Genomic DNA, 14,838 nt, shown 5'->3' on the forward strand with positions numbered 1-14,838 from the left:
AATGAGCACACGCTACGTACGTCTCAATCACGCCCTAGAGTCATAAGGCGCATTGAAGGGTGCACCCCCATCATTAATCGTTGCGCCTCTGTGAAAGGAAAGCTCTTGAGCAGTCTTTGAAACAGCTCGGATGAAACACTTGATTGCTTCCATGTGCATCTGGAGCCCATTTCTTATTTTCACTTCACGCCGCCCAAAGCATTTCTAAAACATGAGATTCGCGTTTGGGAATGCGCCCTGCCCTACGAATAAAACAGGTCTACGGGTCTGAAACCTCCTCCACGGAAAACAGTTCTGTTGCGCTTTTGATTAAAGGGAGATTCGCTGTTCTTACTTTTTGATGACATAACACCCAAAGGGGCTTCTTTGGAGCTGGATTCCAACCAGCATCCTAAAGTTTCTTGGCGGTATCCTTTACAGTCCTCTGTTCGGTCGACAAGGGACAGAAGGGGGCAGCTTTCCTAACACACACAGTGCAATGTACTGTAGTGTTCCCGTTCATTGAATTCGCAGTTCTGCATCAGACCTCTAACTCGTTTCCTTAGCTTGGATTTAAGCCATGAAGCAGGCTTCTAGTGTATAAACGTCTAGAGGAATCACAAACTAATTGAGAGGCCATCATCCCAGGGGGAACTGACAAAGTCTATCCCTAAACACCTAGCGCAGTCTCTCGAGAGACTGTCAAAAATCGCTTTCTCCGTTTGCGTTGCAAGTAAGTGAGAACACAGTCTCAAACCAGAGCCACTTGGGAGCAGCGGCACGTAAATACTGTTACTGTCACTGCTCGATACTGACATTAGCCTACTATACCATGTTCAGCCACCGCTAGGAAATGTACGGCTCTAGTACCGGAGCAAACAACAGGAGGGCCAAAGGCGCACAGGCACACGTGTCAGACATGGAGAGCGACAAGGATGGGATTCAACCCCATGTGTGTGGAGCACAACGGATTAGCAGTCCATCGCCTTAACCACTCGGCCAACTCGTCAACGAAACTGGGCTGTCCTGACATGGGTTGGCGCACTCCAGTTGATCTTTTTCTTTTTTTTCCCTCATACTCGAGGGTCATTTTCCTGTTCCACATGCGATTTCAACATTTTCCTTGGGAGATGTCAAGCCAGCAAGCCACTGCTGTGGTTCAGTGGCCAGTGTGGAGTTCAGTGGCCCTGTTGTACACAGAAAGCACATTGAGCTCCTTGGACATGAAAAGTTCCAGATAAAAGCCATTTGTCATCCTTTCTCTTGGTGTCGATGTTGCTATTGTATGTAAAGGTGGCAACTTGCTCAGCGAGCAGGCGGAGCACACACCGAATGCAGATGTGTCTGAGTGGTGTGTCCAAGTGGCTGCAAAAGGACAGCACTCCTGGGGTGCCGTGGCTTAGTTGGTTAAAGCGCCTGTCTAGTAAACAGAAAATCCTGGGTCCGAATCCCAGCGGTGCCTTTTTTTGTTCTGTGTTCTCGAACAGAACTGGTCAGTATGGACAACCGCATACGTCTAGACTTAATTAAATGCAAGTATTCATTTCCTGTCTTGAACGACTTGTTTTTCTTAAAATGGATGCAACTTGCAAAACATGAAATACAAACCTCGCTAATCAGCGCTCACGGCTGGCAAAAAAAAAAAGAAGTCAGCAATGTTTTTTTCTTTAACCTTAAGCCTGCTAATGGAGAAGAAACTAGTCGCCACATCACATACATCCGTTTTAACGATAAGAAGGTAACAACTATCCTCACTCCAGAGTAAATCTCACGTTGAGGGCATATTTTTTTCCACTTTACCATGAGTCGGGCTCAGCTGCAGAGAGGCGAGAGCAGAGCAATGAGGTCAGGGGGACAGGGGAGTCACACGCTGGCGGTTTGAACACGCGGAAGATCACTAAGGGATCCACAGTATGTGGACCCTCCATGCGCCATCATTCCACACTCCAGACTCTGAATCCTGCCATCCGAGTTAAGATCTCGGCGGAACCGGAGGCGCAGTTCTTTCTTAAAACGTAATCTGGTGAGCATTTCTAGAATCGTACTTGTATAGATGCAGCCTTTAATGTGTTGCTAGGTTAAAATTTATGACTTCTTGAACTTCAGTAGGCAACTGCCCTCTTGATTTCGGATTTAATTTCTTTATTACAGGGGCGCTTTTATGATGACAGAGTCATGTTCAGGTACTTTGCTTGATGGAGGAAGCTCATTTCGGACTCTGTGATCTGCTCACCTGGAAAGGTCTGCTGTACTACTACAAGAGAGAAGTAGAGTCTGGAGGAAGGGACAATTTTATGATGCTTTGGAAGGTAATGTTTTTTTTTTCTTTGAAATCGAAATGAATCAGAATATCAGTGCAAAAGACAAACTCTTGGTTTGGTTTAAAGAGATATGGTTTTAAAACAGACAAAATGTAGAAAACAGGTGTTTCTCACTTTTGGAAAAGAATGGACCGGGGGTAATATTTTACTAGTTGCAGGGCTGAGATCACTGGGTTACAGTCCTGCAGTGTCACACCAGGGCCAGTGGTGCAATGGATAATGTGTCTGACTATGGATTAGGAGTTTGGAGGTTTGACTCCTGCCTGGCGCTGGTTGTTTTTAAACACATCAGCCTACTCCCTAAGTAGCCTGTGCTACTTACTGCATTGTAATCGTACCCAGTAAGAGATTTCCTTCATGTAAATGAACTGCACCTGACAGCTTTAGAAAAACACCTGGGCTCAGTACGGTGCTGAGAGCTCAAGTTGTGTATAATGTAATAATTTAGGTAGAATAGATTCTAATAATATAATGATCCAGTGTGCTGCACTACTTCACTGTTTCACTGCTCTATGCCGTCTGGAAATAAATCCTCAGACTACTTACTGCCCTGGGCATGTACCAATAAATTACAGGAGCACATCTATATATCACTGCGTTGAAGCAGGAGACACAATCACTGCAAACACATCCTAAATACAGTGTTCCAGCACCTTTGACCTCATCCAGAACGTATCATTTCTTGAAAGGAATTGCTGTCCGAATGCACATCTGAATCCCAAACAGAATCTCTAGTAAAATCCGATCATTTGTGAAACAGGTAAATGTCTTAGGGGCCCATTCCTCATTCTCAAGACACATGTATGCAGTACGTACATCATGCATTGAGCAATAGGGATTAAAGACACCACAGGTAAGGTTAGAAGACATTCTGACTATATTCTAAAATATTGGACTCATATTCTTATGATGGCAGACATGATGCTGTGTTTAAAACCGGGGTTAATGGACATTATATGACTGTCAATTCTGTTTTGTTTTGGAGACTCTTGGCTGCCTATGTGGTACAGTGCAGCGTGAAGAAAACATTTTCCAAAACTGTGTCAGCTCAAAAGTTGTAAGAAAACCTTTCCAGCTGCTTTAACTCTCTTCATTTTTGTCATTTAATTGTCTGTCGGCACTATGTAGCAGCATTGCATGTCAACCCATCTCACCACGGAAAGGAACCTAACAGCTTTTGTAAGAGAGGAGAAAAGGACCTGGCCCGTACAGGACTCGAACCCACAACCTTGGTGTTATTAGCTCTAACCAACTGAGCTAACCAGCCTCACGACAGCAATCCTCTCTGTGCTGCAAAAAATCGAACTCAGGGAATTTCTTTTGCCCTCCTTTGAATTGAAAGCCGTGTAATTCAGTGTACGGGCTTTCTCGTGCAGTTTTATAGTTCTTGTAACCCAAATCCTACACTGGCGTGAAGTGACCCCCCATTTCACAGCATTTTTCAGCTGATTTAAAATGTACCTAAAGGAGAAGCATTATTGAAGACCATCAATTACCAAGAGCTTTTGTCAAAGGTTTTGGTGGTCATTTTTAATGACCACAGAGCGCTGTGACCTCGGTTTTACATTTCATCCAAGAGACAGCGCCCTTTTACAACACAGCGTCTCCGTCACTATGCTGGGGGATTGGGACCCGCACAGACCTCAGGGTGAGCGCCCCCCCACCGGCACCATTAACACCGCTTCCAGCTGGAAACTTTGTTTTTCCCTGTAGCTCACCCTCATCCGGGTACTGACCTGGCTAACACCTGTTTTGCTTCAGTGGGTTTTCAGTTGCGAGTTGCAAGGGGATGCAAGTGATGGAGCCACTCGCTGCAAAAGCCACTGCTTTGGCTGAGAATCGAACCAGAGCTTCCCGCATGGGAAGCGAGAATTCTACCACTGAACCAACAATGCTCACTGCCCAGTCCTTCAAAAAAGACGTTTTTTTGGTGCTCTGTTAAAAAAGCGTCGACATTACCTCTTTCAAAAGGCTTCACTTTCCTAGTCACATTCCAAGGCTCATTGAACCCGGGCTGTTTCCTCCAGCGGTATAGTATTGCAGTTAGACAGCACGATGCCTGCAAGACTATGTCACGCTCTGACGAGAAAAGTTTTCAACTAGCAATAATCGTGCCTCGGCTAAACCTCACAGGCTACGATACTGCCACTGCACAAAGCTGACGGTTGCCAGGCAACCGCGGAGATCCTATGGAAATCGTTATCAATCGTCTCATGGCATGTCGTTGCTGTAATGCTTCATATTTGCGGCCGGACACTTCCCGCCTCCCAGAGGAAAGAGCGCCAATCAGACAGGCGGAGACTGAGGACTCGCAGAGCAGACGGCCACAGTCGCCGTAATAAGAGCGATTGTGAGCGGTTTTGTTTTCTCTCTTTGACCAGCCCAGCTGCGCCCCACCCGAAGGCAGGGAAGCACAAAAATTGTATGGAACTCATTCATGCTCCTTTACTTGGAAATCTTTAGTAAAAGGCAAAAGATTTGTACGAGATGAAGAGAAACCAGAGTGCGTGGCTGGACAGCTGCAGGAGCCCAGGCCGCCTTCAAGGCCTCTGCCCTGCCGGTCGTGGTTGGCAATGCACCTGGCCTTACAAACGAGCCAGTGGGGCCCGTTCAGCTCCGGGCTCATCGCCTGCGGCTCTCGGCTTACCTGGCAGGGGAGATACCTTGATCAGCCTGTAGTTGGAGTAGTTGGATTGTTTTCTTGTTTTGTTTTGCGCGCTTACGAACGCCATGGAAAACGAAACAAAACTAAAGCCCTCGGCTCCTCCACTTGATTATAATCCCGTTACGTGTCGAAGCAGGAATTTACGTCATCCTACCACTGTAACACGGGGAATAGAGGGAAATGAGCACAAGCTACGAATTGTCTCAATCACTCCCTACAGTAGTAAGACGCCTGGAAGCGTGCACCCCCATCATTAATCTTTGCGCATCTGTGCAAGGTAAACTCTGGAGCAGTCTCTGAAACGGCTCAAAGGAAACACGTGATTGATTCCATGTGCATCTGGGGTTCATTTCTTATTTACATTTAATTCAAGGGAAAGGCTTGGGTCAGTTTCAGACGGCCTCCAACAGCGAGATTCAAGCGCCCCACCTTCAGCCCAATCTGCGCCGCCAGAACGCCAACGGCTCCTCTGGTCTCCAGGGTGCGGTTGTGACCCCGTAACCTAAAGTGTTGGTGGCAGACAAATGGAGACTAACAGGTGATGTCCTAGGACATGACTACATTGTGACACTCGGTGGGGATGGTGACCATTGCTTGGAAAAGAGTGCGAGGCCCCTTTAGAAAAACATTTTGTTAACAGGCATTCTGCCTCAGCCTAAACACCTATAGCTTGCAAAGCGCATGCTATTAGACAGGCACCTCTGCAAGACCTTAAGAGTCTCTTAAACTAGTGATAGTAAGGTGTTCCCAATGGGCGATGTTTGGCTTTCAAATCATCTCTCTGTGGAAGCGCCGAGATGCAACTGTTTAAGGCTTAGAAGCAGCTGACTGTTTCACTACCTAGCTGATTACTGTCAGTCAGGGAGCTCAGAGGTGAAAAGCCTGTCTGAGAGACAATTCGCCGTCAATCAGTTCAATATGTTCCGTACCAGCTCGGCGCACCTGAGATCATCTTGGTAGCCGTGTAGCTCAGATGAGTGAGAGCGTGTGTGTGTGTACCACCGTGATTGGATGCCGGTCCTTCTCAGGTCACAGTAAACCTTCTGCTGCCTAACTTTCCTAATTTTGGGGATCCCTTTGAAAAAGCAAAGGAAAAAAAAAACTGGCTCTTCATCAGCGTGATCGACCCAACCCAGTGTGCCCCAGTGGCCTAATGGATAAGGCACTGGCCTCCTAAGCCAGGGATTGTGGGTTTGAGTCCCATCTGGGGTGCTCCTGTCCCTTTTTGAGTGTACAAATGTCCTTGTGATTTGTGAAGCTGCAACCCCACCTTACTCAGTGAGCGTCTCTGCTTTTCTCTCACATACAGTTGGGAGAAAAACTTTTGTAAACAGCCCTTTGGAATGATGTGGATTTCTGCATGAATGGCTCCTAACATGTGATCTTATCTTTATCTAAGTCATAATAATTAATAAACAGAGTCTGATTTAACAAACAACACACGCCCAACATTTGACATTGCTGTTTCTTTATTGACCAAATGGTTTAAACAATCAAGGTCATTGATGGAAAAAGTACGTGAACCCTTATATTAAGGAGCTAGTGGAACCTCCTTTATGACAAAAACCTCAACCCCCACTTTCTGTAGCGGCTGGTCAGACCTGAGCAGCGGTTAGGAGGTATTTTGGCCTATTCCTCTATGAAAAACTGTTTCAGTTCATGTATATTTTTGGGATGTCTTGCACTGAACGGCCTGCTTCAGATCACGCCACAGCACTTCAATGGGATTGGGGTCAGGACTCTTACTTGGCCATCCCAAAATACGGAATTTCTTCTGTTTCAGCCACTCTGTTGTTGATGTACTCCTTTGTTTTTGTCATGCTGCATGACCCAGCGTCTTTAGAGTTTTAGATCACAGGCAGACACCCTGACATTCTGCTGTAGAATTTCCTGATACATCTTGGAATTCATCGGTCCCTCGATGATTGCAAGCCGTACAGCCTCCGCTATGCTTCCCAGGTGGGATGAGGTTTTGGAGTTGGTATGCAGTGTTTTGTTATCTCCAAACATAACGCTGTGCACATTTACCAACAAGTTCAACTTTTGTCACATCTGTCCACAGAACATTGTTCCAGGAGTTGCTGTGGAACATCCATGTGGTCTTTAACAAACTTGAGAGGGGCAGTGGTGGTTTTTTTGGGGGGGAGAGCAGTGGTTTCCTCCATGGTGACCTCGCATGATCACCACTCCTGTTCAGATTTCTTCTTATGGTGGACTCATGAACACAGACGTAAGACAAAGTCAACCACCTGTTCGCTAGATCCCATCCCCACTCAGCTAGTCAAAGATTCCCTCGAAGGACTGGCAGGACCTATAATTAGTATGATGAATGCATCGCTTGCGTCAGGCGTTGTACCTGATCAATTTAAGGTAGCGGTTGTTAGACCGCTCCTTAAGAAGTCAAATTTGGATCCACAAGTTCTTAACAACTACAGGCCTGTCTCAAAGGTCCCATTTCAATCTAAAAGTCTTGGGAGAATAGTTGTTGCCCAACGTCAATCGTATCTGGATTCAAATAATATGCTTGAGAAATTTCATTCTGGTTTCTGAAACTGCATTAACAAGAGTCGTAAATGATATTCTCTTAGCTACTGATGCGGGGAATGCAACAGTGCTTGTGCTTCTAGATCTTAGAGCTGCCTTTGACACGGTTGACCTCTCTGTTTTGTTACACAGGCTTGAGTTTGAGGTTGGCTTATCTGGAACCGTCCTTCAGTGGTTTACTTCACATTTTACTCATCGTTTTCATTATGTTCAAATATCTAATAATTGTACTGCTTCATCAATGTCACCAGTTCAATTTGGGGTACCAGAAGATCAGTGCTGGGACCAATATTGCTCTCTCTCTCTACATGCTGCTGCTAGGTAGGATAATATGAAAAAATAATATGAACTTTCATTCATATGCTGATGACACTCAAATAAACATTTTGTTTACACCAAACAACAACTCTTCTATTATCAGTTTAGTTAAATGCATTAAGGAAGGAAATACTTGGATGTGTGAAAACTTTTTGTTACTCAACTCTGAGAAAAATGAGGATCTGTTGATCGGAGGCAACAATACTGATAAGACTACTATAACTTCAGCACTTAACTCAGAGGATTTAAACATTTGCCTCAAAGAGACAGCACGTAACCTAGGCGGCATATTAGACACAAGGCTCTTAACAACTTGCATTGTTAAGTGCCTTGGGACAACCTTGTTGTGAAAGGCGCTATATAGAAATACATTGATTTGAATTGAATTGACAATGTAAAATGTTGTGTGTGTTGTTTGTTAAACAAGACTGTCTTTATTTATCAAAAAATAAAAGGAATTTGCTAGGAATGCAAACGTTAGGTTGCGCTTCTTCATGCTGCATCGTCGGCATGAGTGGAGCTTTTTAAACATCTGTACTTACTGTGCCCCATAAGAAATCGTTTGTCCCCGTTCAAAAGAGATTGTGCGATGTCCTGCAGTGTTCGCAAAGCAAACCTTTGACAGTTTGAAAAGAGGAATTTATTCTGCTTCCTGTGTGTGCAGTAGTTACAAAGTTGAACGTCTTTACACGATTTGCTGCAGTTTTCAGTGGGCGGGCTTTCTCAGATGGCTTGGAAAAACGCACTGTGTTTCGGCTTGGGAAACACCATGAGAAGTGTCCTGCATGTTTTCTGTGTATAGCTGTCTTTCAACGCATACAGAATTCATTCGAAATCATTGATTTCTCCAATTAACAAGGGTCCCTTAAAGGATGAGTCAAAGTAACGTCTAATCGGATTAGTTTCCTTAGAGCTGGTTCAGAGTTTCCTCAAGAGTTTACCTTACACAGATGCGCAAAGAAGAATGTTGGGGGTGCACGCTTCAAGGTGCCTTACAGCTGTAGGGAGTGATTCGAGATGATTTGTGGCGTGTGCTCGTTCCCATATACCGTACGCCCCGGGGTGCAGTGCTAGGATGACGTACAATACCGCTTGGGCACATAACGGCGTTATATGCAAGTGCGGGACGTGAGGGTTTTCGTTTGTTCATTTTGTTTTGCTCTGCTTTGCTTTGTTTCATGGTCAAGAGGCGTAAGGTAAGTCGTAATCCACGGAGAACACTGGTGGCAAACAGTCCAAGGTGAGAGGCGAGGTCCAAAGTCAAAAAGGCAGAAGGGGAGTCCAATATCCAGAATAAACGAGGTAATGGAAAAAACGCCAGGTAGAGCTCTCAAGGAGTAGACTCAATACCAGCGGGAAGCAGGTAAAGATGGTAAAAATAGCACTGCGTACCGCACGGTGGAGTGTGTGCAGGTGGGTTAACTCGTGCGGCGGCGTTTGTTAATAATCACCCGCTGCTGGTGCTGATTAGATTGCTTAAGAGTTGGTCTTAACTGCCTGGCGGTCATGACAAGCTCCTCTTTAAGCTGTGGTTTAGTTTTGCATTCATGTGTTTCTAGAGCAGTTATTTATGGGGGTGGGTGGGTCTTTCACAGAGGCTCAGGACAAATCCCCTGCATGAAAGTGTACTGTGTGCGTTCAAACAGTCACAGGTCAAGAGCCAGGCAGGAGGACAATGGACAGAAGAAGCAACAAACTAAAAATAAAAGAACGAATATGAAAAAGCCACCATCTTTTTCTTTTTGACATTTTCCGACTTTCATGCAAGCCAGGACAAAGTTGCTCGTAGCTACTTGTGGATTCAAATACTCTATCGAGTGCTTTGATGAGTTTTTGCAATTTGATTGTCGTCCTGTCAGCCTGTTTCTGTTTTTCTTTTCAATCTAGTGATGGAAAGTAAGAGGGAAATGATGGAGCAATCAATAACTGCTCCGGAAAAATGGCAGAAAGAAATGGCCCGTCACTAAGGACATTTGTGAAGCAGAGGAGTGACATCACCACAAAGGCGACACATTCTGCTGATGGTTTTGGTGAATAATGATTGAGGCGCGTTAAGAGAAAGGTAGCTGTGTCAGCATGCGTAGGCTGCAAAGGATAAAGCAAAGGTTTACTCCATGCTGAAAAGAGAAGAAAAGAAGCACAACGTTTCGGCTGTGGAGTCTTCTGTGCCATCTTCTTTAGCGATGGTGATGATGTTTACATTGGAAAAACTGAGACACGCATACTGGAGGGGCTTGAACCACCAACTTTTCAGCACCACAGAGTCTGACAGTCTTTTGTGCGCCCTACATTTGCAGGTTTATGGTCAAAGAAAACAATCACTTGCGCTTCTTGCAGCCGGCAATCTTTTTCCACTGACAACCAAGAAATGGATTTCATCTTTCACAAGCTGTATGGATTTCTTCAAAAACAAGTTATTCCAGAAAGGAAATGAATTCTTGCATTAAACTGAACCAAGCTGTACATGTTTGTCTGAAATGAGACATTCGGCACAACAAGACACGGAGAGAGGCACCGCTGGTATTCAGACCAGGGATCGCCTGCTTACTAGGCAGGCACTTTAAGCCACTAGGGAACAGCGCCAGCGGAGCACCGCGCTTTTACAGACACTTGGATTTGGGTTTTTTTCATTTATGTTTGTGGACCTTCACCATTTGAGGAAGTGAGTTAGATAAGAAAGTTACAGGTATGGTGAGCAATGACTAACAAAGGCACGTACTGCGTATTCCTTACAGAAGAGTAAGCAATTTGTTCTAAAAAACACCGGCTAAAGTCCAACATCGTTAGCAATCTTATTACTTAAATAGAATAAACATCAATAAACTGTAAGGTGCTGGTACATGCGAGTAGATTTGATCTTCTATTAAACAAAAATGCAATTACAGCTCTAAAAAGGTCAACCTAGACTTCTGTAACAGATCTGTTCAGGTCATCGCTGTTCCTCTGACCTTGTGAGTCTTTGGAATTTTAAAAGTGTATTTTGCTTGCCTTTCATGTGGTCTGTGTACAAGTCACTGTGGCGTATGCGGTCCTACACAGCCTTGCTATAGACGTGACGAGCCTCCGCTATGTTGCAATGGAGAACAGGTTCAGTACGGAGCTGCCGAGAAAATTCAGCTGGAAAGCTCGTTGCAGAAAAGCATCGTTATCTGCGTCCAGCTGCAAAGCGTCACTCGTGGGTGCTGAAGAATCGATTTCACAGGCTGCGGGTATAGGCGATTTAGAGTGTTAAAGGTCCCAGCGAAAACAAAACAGCGCTGGTCCTTTTTCATGCACGCACGAGAGCAAATGCAAAGGATTTGAACCTGCGCAGGGAGACCCAAACAGATTTCAAGTGTGTTGCCTTAACCACTCGGCCACGATTACAGTAAGTACGCCAGCTGTTGGCTTCTTGCTACAATCGAACAAGGAGTGCAAGGCGGCGGCGGCAACTTTTTTCAAGTTCGCTCTCCGTTTAAGAAACCTTTTACGCCATACGTGTAAGCAGACACACACCTCAGAGTACTTAAGGGTGGCTTCAAGTTGGAATGATAAAGTCTCCCCGTTCGGACATGAAAATAGAACTTTCTTAGACAGAAAGAAATCAACAACGGAGACATGTGGATGACGATTTCAGTCACTGCACTTTGAATAGCATTTTTACTCGAGTTACAGGAGATGCCCGAATGGCCCTTGACCTACGCTCTTACGAATGACTTGGAACATTCAAAGAGAACAGCCCTCAAGTCCTGCGGTTTATTATAATGCTGTTGCGTGTCGAGGCAGTATTTGACTCCGTCCTACCGTTGAGACAGGGGGCGTACTGTAAATGAACTGCACCTGACAGCTTTAGAAAAACACCTGGGCTCAGTACGGTGCTGAGAGCTCAGCATTGCTGTTGTTCTTATTAGCACGCACTGCATCGGCTATGACCCGAACTTTTCAATTATTCCGATCAGTAAGTCAACACGTAGTCCACATGAAAGGTAGAAATATTCTCTTGTCTGTCTCATGTTTTTATAGAACTGAATGTCCCTGACAATGTACTGTTAGTTTTAATTGAAGAACGGCATCTGTGTTCAAATATACCAGAAAAGTTTACGTAACTGCTCATGCAACACTCAGTTCTAATTAGTCAAGAAATAAAGTCGAACAACAGCTGCGAGATTGATTCTGAACGTATGAGATTGCAGCGCCTTTTACTTCCATTGACAAATGATAGATATTCGAAGAGAGATCCTTCAGACCAGCAAGCAAACCCACGGCTATTTCGGTTTTCTATCTAGGCAACGTTGGTGTCTGCAATAGCATACATGAAAGCGTGATGCAATTTCTGTGGCTACATTAGTTGCACGTCATGCACAGTAAGAGTGTTTCTAACACCAAATACAAAGTCAACAATTAGCGATCACGCCTTCTCCTCAGTTAACCCACTGAAACCCTTGCTGTTAACAGTTCTTTACTGCGTGCTTTACGAGCACCTACATATTGTGTCGGTTCTTTCAGCTTTATTCATTACGTTTTCAAAGGCATAAGTAGAGCACCAGAGGTGCGAACACAAAGTGTGTGGTTACTTGAAGAACTGATTTCCATGGCAGCGGGGACAATTGATTTAGCGTTTTTATAGCACGAGGAAAGGAGAAGCAGCACTACGCCTTTTCAGCGCAGGCACAAAGCGACGTGCGGCAGACGCCGTAGTCTGCAGGATTCGAATCTGCACGGGGAGTCCCCAATGCATTTCGAGTCCATCACCTTAACCACTCGGCTACGACTACAGCGAGCTCGCCGCTGCCGCATTCCTCCTATAATCTAACACGGAGTGCGAGGTGGCTGCGGAAACCTTTTTAAAGTCGCTCTCCGTTAAAAAAAAAATACCTTTCACAAGATTCGTGCCGGCAGACAGACACGCCTCAGAGGGTTTAAGGCTGGCTTCACGTTCAAATGATAAAGTCTCCCCGTCCGGATGTCAAAATGCAACTTTGGCAGACAGAAAAAACATCAACAAACCACAAATGTGGACAAGGATTTTACAAGCTGCACCACACTGCACTTTCAAAAGCATTTACATTCGTGTTAGCCGCAGGAATTGCCTTTGATTTGCGCGCTTACGAACGCCATGGAAAACGAAACAAAACTAAAGCCCTCAGCTCTTGCACTTGATTATAATGCCGTTACGTGTCGAAGCAGTAATTTACGTCATCCTACCACTGCAACACGGGGAATAGAGGGAAATGAGCACACGCTACGAATCGTCTCAATCACTCCCTTGAGTTGTAAGGCGCATTGAAGGGTGCACCCCCATCATTAATCGTTGCGCCTCTGTGAAAGGAAAGCTCTTGAACAGTCTTTGAAACAGCTCGGATGAAACACTTGATTGCTTCCATGTGCATCTGGAGCCCATTTCTTATTTTCACTTCACGCCGCCCAAAGCATTTCTAAAACAGGAGATTCGCGTTTGGGAATGCTCCCTGCCCTACAAATAAAACAGGTCTACGGGCTGAAACCTGCTCCACGGAAAACAGTTCTGTTGCGCTTTTGATCACATAACACCCAAAGGGGCTTCTTTGGAGCTGGATTCCAACCAGCATCCTAAAGTTTCTTGGCGGTACCATTTACAGTCCTCAATTCGGTCGACAAGGGACAGAAGGGGGCAGCTTTCCTCACACATAGAGTGCAATGTACTGTAGTGTTCCCGTTCATTGAATTTCTCAGTTCTGCATCAGACCTCTAACTCGTTTCCTTAGCTTGGATTTAAGCCACGAAGCAGGCTTCTAGTGTATAAATGTCTAGAGGAATCACAAACTATTTGAGAGGCCATCATCCCAGGGGGAACTGACAAAGTCTATCCCTAAACACCTAGCGCAGTCTCTCGAGAGACTGTCAAAAATCGCTTTCTCCTTTTCTCCGTGCAAGTAAGTGAAAACGCGGTCTCAACCCAGAGCCACTTGGCAGCAGCGGCACGTAAATACTGGTACTGCCACTGCTCGATACCGACGTTAGCCTACTATACCTTCTTCAGCCACCGCTAGAAAATGTATGGCTCTAGTACCAGAGCAAACAACAGGAGAGCCAACGTCGAACAGGCACACATATCAGACATGGAAAGCGACAAGAACGGGATTTGAACCCATGCGTGCAGAGCACAATAGATTAGCAGTCCATCACCTTGGCCACTCGGCCACCTCGTCGAAACTTGTTGGGTAATGTGCTCCTGTCTAGTAAACAGGAGATCCTGGGTCCGAATCCCAACAGTGCCTTCTTTGTTCTGTCTTCTCTAACAGAACTGGTCCTTACGGACAACCGCCTACGGCTAGACTTAATTAAATACAAGTATTCATTTCCTGTCTTTAACGCGACTTGTTTTTCTTAAAATGGATGCAACTTGCAAAACATGAAATACAAACCTGGCTAATCAGCGCTAGCGGCAGGCAAAAAAAAAGAAGTCAGCAATGTTTTTTTTTCTTTAACCTTAACCCTGCTAATGGAGAAGAGTTAAACGACCGAGTCCATGCAGCTTAAACGGTGCGCACGTCAGGTTCTTAGCTGAAAGGTTGGTAAATCACGCTCACCCCAGTCCTTAATCTTTTAAAGAGGATACAAAATTGAACCTAGTCGCCACATCACATACATCCTGTTCATTGATAAAAAGGTAACATCTATCCTCGCTCCAGAGTAAATCTTACGTTGAGGGCATAGTTTTTTTCACTTTACCGTGAGTCGGGCTCGGCTGCACAGAGGACAGAGCAGAGCAATGAGGTCACGGGGACAGGGGAGTCACACGCTGGCGGTTTGAATACGCGGAAGATCACTGAGGGATCCACAGTATGTGGACCCTCCGTGCGCCATCAGTCCACACTCCGGACTCTGAATCCTGCCATCCGAGTTAAGATCTCGGCGGAACCTGAGGCGCAGTTCCTTCTTAAAACGTAATCTGGTGAGCATTTCTAGAATCGTACTTGTATAGATGCAGCCTTTAATGTGTTGCTAGGTTAAAATTGATGACTTCTTGTATTTCAGTAGGCAACTGCCCTC

At 45.3% G+C, this 14,838-nt stretch overlaps 3 non-coding genes and 1 pseudogene across 3 annotated transcripts; 1 reads left to right on the top strand and 3 right to left on the bottom strand.

Annotated features, from left to right (window-relative positions):
• Nucleotides 1-4,380: 4,380 nt before the first annotated feature.
• On the bottom strand, nucleotides 4,381-4,460 carry LOC138230893 (U4 spliceosomal RNA; annotated as a pseudogene).
• A 230-nt stretch (nucleotides 4,461-4,690) lies between these two features.
• Nucleotides 4,691-4,807, bottom strand: LOC138230974 (U5 spliceosomal RNA). Its single transcript, XR_011186562.1, has one exon. It is a non-coding gene; the product is annotated as a U5 spliceosomal RNA (small nuclear RNA).
• A 1,297-nt stretch (nucleotides 4,808-6,104) lies between these two features.
• On the top strand, nucleotides 6,105-6,177 carry trnar-ccu (transfer RNA arginine (anticodon CCU)). The gene has a single exon. It is a non-coding gene; the product is annotated as a tRNA-Arg (tRNA).
• Nucleotides 6,178-12,499: 6,322 nt separating this feature from the next.
• Nucleotides 12,500-12,581, bottom strand: trnas-cga (transfer RNA serine (anticodon CGA)). The gene has a single exon. It is a non-coding gene; the product is annotated as a tRNA-Ser (tRNA).
• Nucleotides 12,582-14,838: the final 2,257 nt, after the last annotated feature.

Source organism: Lepisosteus oculatus, unplaced genomic scaffold (assembly GCF_040954835.1).
Source record: "Lepisosteus oculatus isolate fLepOcu1 unplaced genomic scaffold, fLepOcu1.hap2 HAP2_SCAFFOLD_52, whole genome shotgun sequence".
Lineage (NCBI taxonomy): Eukaryota > Metazoa > Chordata > Actinopteri > Semionotiformes > Lepisosteidae > Lepisosteus > Lepisosteus oculatus.